A 9,290-nucleotide genomic window follows, 5' to 3' on the forward strand; every position below is an offset into this window, starting at 1 on the left:
TCCCACTCCCGGAAACCAAGAACTGTGATTGTACTCGAAAGAGTTGCAATCTATGACTGTTGATAACTGGAAAGAATTTAATGACACCATGTCTGCCCAAATAGATGGTGTTGCTATGAGACCACCCCCCAACTCTAGGCCCAGTTCTCGCTAACATCTCTGTTGGTTTCCGTGAGAAACGCATCTTCAATGGACTGACATCTAACTTCCTCCCTCTTGTATATTTACAAAATGTAGATGATACGCTTGCTATATGTGAATCTACAGCTGCTTATTAGAATTTCCTCACACACCTTAAAGGGTTCCATCCCACATTCCAAATCAACTTTGAAAGGCAGCAGTCAAATAAGCTCCCTTCCCTCTATGTGCTAGTTAAGGAATCTGCTAGTGGGAAGCCTACCTTCGCTGGTCAATATACGCGTTTGGATTCTTACAGTCCCATGCGCTTATCAGATTGGCCTTACTGGCAACCTTGTAAATAGGGCCCAAGCCATTTGCTCACCATGCAAGCTTGATGCTGAAACAGGGCACATCAAAGACATCCTGCAGGATAATGGCTACCCTGAAAAGTGCCCGGTCTACGTCAAACTACCCTGGAAGAGAATCTCAAAAATTTGAACAACAGGTGAAGCTAGCTGTTTCACACTGCTACTGTGCAGGGGCAACATGAGTGGTATTCACCACAAACATCAAGCCAAAAAAAAGACGTTCTGCCTCCCGCACATGAACGATGTGATTCTACACTCGTAAGAGTGGCGAACTTTCAATAGCAGTTTCTTTTTACTCTTATGTGGGATGTAACTTGTTCATAAATTACCCTAGACAGCCATAACACTGCCATGCCCACTTGTCCCTGTCTTTGGCTTTTTTTTTCTAATAACTAGACTGACTCAAGTTTAAGCTCCCAGGTCGATTTGAAGTCAAAATGGTGAACAATTATCAGCAACCAGTCCTCCCTCAAGGCCCCCTGAATGACAACATGGCTAAAACAGGTAAGGTGGGACATGGGGGAACCTCTGGCAGGAACCCCAGTTGTGATGCATACCACTTTGAGGGTTTCTAATCGCAATCTTTTGACTGAACTATAGGAAAATTCAAACCTTAGCTGTCCAAAACACAAAAAGGGGCCTAAAATAATCGGTCTCTTATACGGCTTGTCGCAGTGAGGGGTGTTACACCGATGACCCACACACTAAATGATTCGAGCTCCCTGTCACCTCATAACCCCTAACATGCCTGAACGAGCATGGAACCGGGCCAAATCGCTGGTGTTCTCAGGTCTGGGAGATTCACAGTTGTGGTTACGGGGAGAGGAATTTGAACAAATAATGGTCTTTTGACTAAAATGCAAACAGTAGACACAAGAACTGGTGACCCAGACAAATAACTAGGCTATGGGATGAATGCACCAATTTAGGAGCTAAATGTCAACTGTAATGCTGGAGGTAAAAGAATGCCATTTTTGCCCTAACTGCAATATTTCCTGCCTCATGTTGATCTGCACATGAATGCTGCCCAATGTAGATCAATTGATTCATTCATACAACATTTTTAAAGCCATCACAAGAGAGACCAAGGACAAGATATTACCCGGGACAGGACAACCTTTTCACCATTGATTCTTATGCCTCTCACTTGATTTCAGAACTAGGACAGATAATTGCTAAGTTGTGGGCCTGTCAACAATTAACAGCATATCTGAGCCAATTGGAACATCTTGCCTTTGATGTCGGCCCACCTTGAATTAATTGGTCTCCGGTGATGTTCCAGTTAAGTCACGGCAACTGCCCCAGCACCCCTGATCTAGAGCGGGTGGTGGGGAAGGGGATATGGAATCAGGGTTTCCCTACTTCAGATCACTGACTAGATAGTCACTGATCAATCCAACAGGGAATTCAGAACTTCTTTACGAAGAGAGTGATGAGGATGTGGAACTTGCTACCACACGGAGCGGTTGAGGTGAGTAGCGCGGATGCGTTTAGAGGAAACTGGATAAACACATGAGGGAGAAAGGAATTGAGAGTTAAGCTGATAGGATGAGAGGGGAGGAGGCTCGGGTGGAGCATAAATACTGGCACGGACCAGTTGGGCCAAATAGCCCGTCTCTGTGCTGTAAAGTCTAATTCTATGCAGACAACGCTACTCATTAACAGTGAAGTAAGTTGTAATAAAAACAGAAAATGCTGGAAAAACTCAGCAGGCCTGGCAGCATCTGTGAAGAGAGAAACAGAGTTAACCTTGTATGTCTTTTTAATGCAACTTAGGCGAGTAAGGAGTGAAGGAAACATAAAAGGACTCACTCACTTCTATCCTGCAGAGCGGCCCCGCCACCACCCCTTGATAAAATGAAACCAGGGGATTCGAACGGGTGATGAGGTCAGTTCTGACAGTAGCGCCTGATCGTCAGTTGTTTAGATATGTCAGAGGCCGTTCACCCATTCATGACCACCTCAGGGTGAAACAAGGCGTGTTTCTCTGAACGAAACTCCGCCCCACCTGTGATTAAGACCCGAGCTTTTCGGGAGGGGGCCGAGATTCAGCAGGTGGTGGGACCCATCGCCACATTTTACCAGTGGCAAACAAGTAACCAGGCCGGCAGTTCAGCAGCCTCACTGCCGCCAATGCTGGGACTGCACCTGCCAGAAAAAGATGTACGCCCTTAAAGTAAGATAAATAGGGGGACTCGGGCCAGTCAGGCAAGCCCCAGGGAGTGGGGCAGGGGTTTTACTGAGGGTAGGTGATTCCGTTGCCACAGGGGCAGCCATTGCTGTCATGGGTCCATCTTTTGGCCAAGGACTGACCAAAAAATGAAGGTCTCTCACCACCAGGAGCCCACTGGGAAGCCAACAGGGTTTACCTGGTGATCTCCCCATGTGGTAGTGCACCTCCCCCCCACCCCAAGCCACTAGTAAAATGCCAGTGGAAGTGGGAATAGGCCCCTAATCGGCCACTTAAGTGCCTCAGTTGGGCTTCAGGCAGGCGGGCTGTCTGCCACCTTTTTCACCGCTGGCAAAGCGGCATGACAGTGGTGAGATGTTAGACATGCCACCTGTTACCACTCCACATCAATTTTCCAACCTTCCTGCCCCTGAGCTCATCTGCAAAGGTCCCGTAAAGTTCTAGCCTAATAACCTGCTAGTCATCATGGACCTGAAATGTTGGCCAGAATTTAGTGTCGGTGATGTGGGTTCAGCCCACTAGTGGGAGAACCTCACCAAGTGGCGCCAATGCAGTGCCAATCAGGCACTAAGTAGGCAGCATCGGCCCTCCCACAGAATTAAGGCCCCAGTCGGGCTGAAGTCCCGCCCCCTAGAGCTGCTGGCCAATTAGAGGCCTGCAGCTCTACATTAAAGGCAACCTTGCTGGGAATGATGGCTGCTGCTGTTAATGAGGTCTTTACCAGGGCTCATTGCTGGATCCATTGAGACAGGTGGGAGTGGGAGTGGGAGTGCCCCCACATCAACCAATTCTCACTGCTGTCTAAATGGGTGTCAGTTTTCCTGCCAGTGAGAATGAGCCATGTGGCCTCCCCCATGATTAAACTTGCCCGATGGCTCCTTTAAATCCAGCCTGCTGCAATATGCCTTTAAGGGATATCAGAATGACATCACAAAAGGAAAATGTGTCATGTGATCTAGTCTTAATTTCACTTTTGCTTTGAGAAGAGCAGACACGTACACAGGTCGGTTGTCTTTATACCCATGTATTACTGTTCTCATTGTGCCTCGTCTCAATAATTGAACCCACAATGTGTTTACTCAATCTGTTATGAGTGATTGGTGCCTTGTGTCTTGTACAGTAAATAATCCTAAGGTATTGTATCATTATAACAACACGACACGCCATTAACTCTGTTTCTCTCTCCACAGATGCTGTCTGACCTGCTTAGCATTGCCAGCGTTTTCTGTTTTATTTCAGATTTCCTGCATCTGCAATATTTTGCTTCTGAACCTGCTGGAGAAATTGTAGGAACCTGTGCCCTTGAAACATGTGGTTTCTGAGAGTATGATTTTGTTAGCGAGTAATTTAACTTCACAGAAAATAATCACTCTCCTGCTTCTGTCCAGTTAGCTGCAGAAGGCAAAAATTGTGCACTTGGTGGCAGGAAGGGCAACTCACTGATGCGATGGATCATTTTCCACTGATGTGCTAACACGTATAGATAAGTTTAATCCTTTCATTAAATAATGAACAAGAGGATAAAGTCATTAAGAGATTCTTTAGAGTTGTGCGCAGACCTTTAATGCACAGAAGTTTCGAATTAACCTTCCTGTTTAGTTTAAACTCTTTCGAGTTATCAACAGTCACAGATTGCAACTCTTTCGAGTACAATCACAGTTCTTGGTTTCCGGGAGTGGGACATGAACCCACAACCCCCTGATTCAAAGGCGAGGGTGCTATGAACTGAGCCACAGCTGTTTAGTTTAACATGCACTCATTTGCAGGCGTGGCTCAAACATCATAATATACATCACATTTGTCAGGAACACTATAGTTCATTCTAAATGAATGCTCAAATCATAATGCATTCCTGTGATGATTTATTAGAATTTCTGGTGCATATTAAGTTTGGCGAGGCAAACAATTTTAATTGTTTAGTCTTGTCGGGTCCTTCCTGATGCTATCGCTCTATGTTTTGATGTTATTTTGCATTCATTGTTGCTTTTGTGCCATGGTGAGATTGTCCAGAATTGAATGCTCTCAGACCAGCATTGGGCAACAGAGGCCTTTACACAATGCCTGGTCTGCCACCGAACCCTGAGATCGACAGAGCAGAAAGGACTAATAGGAGTTTTTGTTGCAGAATTGACTATTCTAATACTCTCCTGACCGGCCTCCCACCCTCCATAAACTTGAGCTCATCCAAACTCTGCTGACTGCATCCAAACTTGAGTCAACATTTGCCCGACATCTCTGATGTCCATTAGTGTCAGGACCCCCAATAGCTCCACTTCGAAATTCTCATCCTCGTGTTCAAATCCATGGCCTTGCCTGTCCCTACCTCTGTTAACTTCCTCCAACCCTACAACCCTCCAAGAAGCTGGCACTCCTCCAATTTTGGCCTCTTGTGCATTCCCAGATCCCATTGCTCTACCATGAACAACCATTTAGGCTTTGAGCCGTGAAATTCCCTCCCTAAAGCTCTCTCTCCTCCTGTAAAACCTACCTCTTTGATTAAGCTTTGGACCACCTGCCCTCTTCAGTTCAGTGCCAGTTTTTGTTTGAGTTCGCTCCAGTGAAGAGGGCTATGAACTGGTTGCCCTCCCACTTGGCTCAGGACCCCCCCCCCAAGCAAAGGGGGCGTATATAAAAAAAATAAAAATACACAGGCCCCCCCCCCAAGTTCTGCCACAAAAAAAATCACGAAACACAACTCTACATGTCTACCCCAATGCGCTTCTCACATTCAACCTAAATATAATTTCAACCTTTCCTCTCTCTTCCAACACTTAGATCTCCAGAGATCTAGCCAGACACAAACTCCTTAGAGTTCGTTTAGATCAAGATGTCTGGCTGTAAACAAAATGATAATCCACGAGGATTTCCTTTCCCTAACCACTTATTCTTGTTTCTCACAGAAGTGAACTAATTCATTTCATAGTTTGCTGTTACATTAAGCATTCGTCAGAGCTTTGACAAGATGACTACTAGTTAACAGATTCAAAGCAACTCTTCAAGGAATCACAACGTTGGTAAATCTACATGTTAACTCTTTCTTTAGCTTATCTACAGCTGTGAACTATTGAGAGGAAAATGCCTGGTGTCAATTCCTGGCAGGTGTTGAGTTACCGGATCTCAGCTAAATCATAATGGATGGACTGCAGCTGATCTCTGCAGTGTTGGCTTGGGAACAGGAATGGGGGATACTTTGACCATGGTTACAGCTCCCAGAGATGTTGCGTGAAGTCAGACCTGGCTCTAATATGTCCCCCATCTCCACAGTCATTGAAGAGTTGTTGTCACTTGCTGCCCAGCCTCACAAGCAAAGAACAACTAGTGTGAGGTGCTAGAGGTTGTCCAGTGACAGTGGGTCCACACCACAGCAAGTGGGGCATCAGCCTTAGGAGAAAGAGAAGGGGAGAGGGGATGAGGGAAGCAGAGTGAAGGAGACTGGAGGAAACGGGCAGCAAGCGTGAGGAGAGGATAGAGGACTAGGAGAGCAGAGAGGAGAGGGGAAGAGTGGAGAGGCAAAGATAAGAGTTGAAAGGAGATAAGAGGATAGGGGCAAAGAGGAGTGGAGTAGAGAGGGGAGAGGAGAGGAGAGGAGAGGAAAGCAAACGGAGAAACGCCAAATCAACGGGCTAAATTTTTGCTTTGGGAGTAGGAAACTGGAGCTGGGACTGATTCTGAGTCCCTAACCCACCCTTGAAGAGGAAACAGTCAATCATTGGGATTCTGGCCAGGGCTGCCCCTTAATTGACAAAGAGACGGGCTCCCTCTCCAATTATAGGTGATGGGAGGGCTCTGGAAACTGGAGGTCTTCCAGCTCGAAAGGAGTGCCTGGCTGCAGTAAAAAGTAAGGAACTGAGAGGGTAACCCTCTCAGCCACCTTTAAAAATAAATACATAAAAAGCACCGAAAACAATCCATGTTTGTGGGGGAATCCCTTTACAGGGTGGCCTTTGGCTGTGCCTTCATCCAGGCAGGCAGGGGTGGGGCCTGTAGGCTGACCTGAAGTGCTGGCTCCCTGCCCTGCCACTGGATACCTGCCCCCTCCCAGGCAGTTGATCCCGTTGTGTCGGGAAACTGGGGGCCAACTGGAAAATCCCAGTCGGGTTCCTTTAACTGCCCTTAACGAGGCTCTTAATGGCTCCTAATTGCCTCCCCCCACCTCGTGAGGGCAGGAAAGGCCCCAAACTGACAGCAGTCAAAATGGCTGCATCGCAAATAGGGTTGAGAAGCTGGCACGCCAGTGACCTTGTAGTTTCTAGGCCCAACTACCTCGGTGGACGACTGGACAGTGAGTGACAACAGCTATTCAACAACTGTGGAGATGGCAGACATACTAGAGCCAGCCCTGACTTCACAAAACATCTCTGGGTAGCGGAAAAGGAGCTGTAACAACCATGGTTAAAATATCCCACATTGCTGTTCCAAAGTCAATGCTACAGAGATCAGTTCCCACCCTCTCCCCAATAATTGTCCTATAAAATTCCGGTTGCCCAATCCCCTGTACAACAATCATTTTTTTTTTCCCCTGATGATTCACATAATGTTGACTTTTACATCAAACTGTTTGAAGGAACAGAGCAATTCAGAAATGTGCAGAGTAATTCTACTCATCGGCAGATCTCCTGTGGCATTGCTTGACCATAGTCGGTATCGTGGATTGCTGCTAACTTGGCCTGTCCCTTTAAGGCCAGTAGTGAAGCGCAGGGGACTGGAACTGATAGTAAATTCCTCAAGTTAATGAGAAGTCTGTAGTAAATAGCTCTCAAACGTTAGGGATGATTGCAAGATTTTCTTTCTCTTTAATGAGATTATTCTCCATCTTTAACATCTGGAACATGATCATGCACATTAGCACAAAACATTTTTATTTAATTTGGAAGGGTGTAGTGAAATTCTCCAAAAAGACATCTAATTAAACATCATTTTGACTATGTTTTATAAGGATCATGTTATCTCCAAAAGTTCTGCCAAAGGAGCCAAACTAGAAGCAATACCCTGTCTCTCCCTGTTTCCTGGGCCAATATTTATCCCTCAGCTAAGGCCACTAAAAATAAAAATCAGATTATCCGGTCATTTATCACAATGCTGTTTGTGGGATCTTGCTGTGTACCCATTGGTTGCCATGCTTCTGACGTGGTGACAGTGACTACATTTAAAAAGCATTTCATTGCCTGTAAGACAACCTTGCTAAGGCCCTGAAAGATGCTGCGGAAACATAGACCTTCCTTTGTCTCTCTTTACAGGTACCAATGAGCCCACTGCGCTTTTCCGGCATTTTCTGGACCTGTTTCAGGGTTTCCGGTTTTTAAACTTTCCTGAAGCTTGCTGGTTATCATAATGGGGCTTTAAATCGTGAGCTCTTAAAAATAAATTCAAAGTTAACTTCGCAAGATGAGGGCGGTAGCTGAAGATTATACAACTCTTCTAGCAAGCAAATAAAATATTCAAAAGATGAGAAATAGCTCCATTTTGATAGCGCCTTTCATGACCTCAGCAATTCCCAAAGTCCTTTACAGCCAATGAAGTACTGCTGAAGTGTAGTCACTGTTGTAATGTAGGGGAACTTGGCAATTATTCTGAATCAGGCACAATAATTCCTTTAGGACAATGGTCATGTGTGACTGAGACATCCAGACCAACTTAGTTGTTTTCAGCCAAAACAACATTGAGGGGTGCTACAGACAGTCTAACTGTCCCTCTGAGGCTCTGGGCCTCAGGACCAAATGGGGACCCTGAGCTCACAGCAGACCAGTGGCACTCTCCGAATTGGCCGTCTCCACGGTCACTGTCCTATTAAGGATGGTGGCCAGGCTCCCAATGCTGCCGGTCCAGTCTGAGGGCCAGCAGCTTTGGAAGCCTTGGTAGGCCCCACTGGGGAGTGTGGGCAAGCCTCAAGATGGGAGCACCCTCACTAGCCAACACAGAGTGGCTGCACTAAAGACTCCCAAAGTCGGTAGGGACATTAGGATCGAGGGGAGGTCCAAAAACCTCCCCACCTCGCAGGCCTATACACTGATGGGACTGCAGCCTTTGATCCTAGCTGTCCCGTCATTGGGATATGGAGCCTCTCGCCCCAGTGGCACCCCAACTGGCGGCCTCAGCAGATGGGAGGGTGGCCGCCCCAACATTGGTAAAATACCTGCGCCGACTCTAAATGGCCCTCACTGGGGCCTTAATTGGATTATTAGATGGCCCACTTCCATGAAAGGTGCCCTGGGGGTGGGAGGGTGGCCGCAGTGCTGTACTGTCAGAGATGCCGTCTTATGGGCGTCATATTAAACTGAGGCCCTGTCTACCTACATGGACATGAAAGGATCCACAACCTGCAATTTGAAGAAGACAGGGTGGGCTCTCCCCAGTGTCCTGGCCAATATTTGTCCATCAACCGGCATTATTAAAAATGAATGATCTAGACATTATCGCATCTCTGTTTGTGGCAAGACATCCCTGTTTTTGTACTCCATCCCCCTTGAAATAAAGGCCAACATTCCATTTGCCTCCCTAATTACTTACATTATGGTTTCAGAGATTTATTAGAAGTCAACTTTAGTTACATGAAATTGAGTTACTCACTGGCAAAGGATTAACAGTCTGATCAAAAGTGCTAATTTTTTTGT

General features: G+C 46.4%; 1 long non-coding RNA gene across 1 annotated transcript; it reads left to right on the forward strand.

Annotated features, from left to right (window-relative positions):
* Nucleotides 1-3,675: 3,675 nt before the first annotated feature.
* Nucleotides 3,676-8,011, forward strand: LOC144681296 (uncharacterized). The gene is made up of 3 exons (XR_013576750.1): nucleotides 3,676-3,813; nucleotides 5,580-5,693; nucleotides 7,917-8,011. It is a non-coding gene; the product is annotated as an uncharacterized LOC144681296 (long non-coding RNA).
* The last annotated feature ends 1,279 nt before the right edge of the window (nucleotides 8,012-9,290 follow it).

The sequence above is a fragment of the Cetorhinus maximus genome, chromosome 6 (assembly GCF_964194155.1).
Source record: "Cetorhinus maximus chromosome 6, sCetMax3.hap1.1, whole genome shotgun sequence".
Lineage (NCBI taxonomy): Eukaryota > Metazoa > Chordata > Chondrichthyes > Lamniformes > Cetorhinidae > Cetorhinus > Cetorhinus maximus.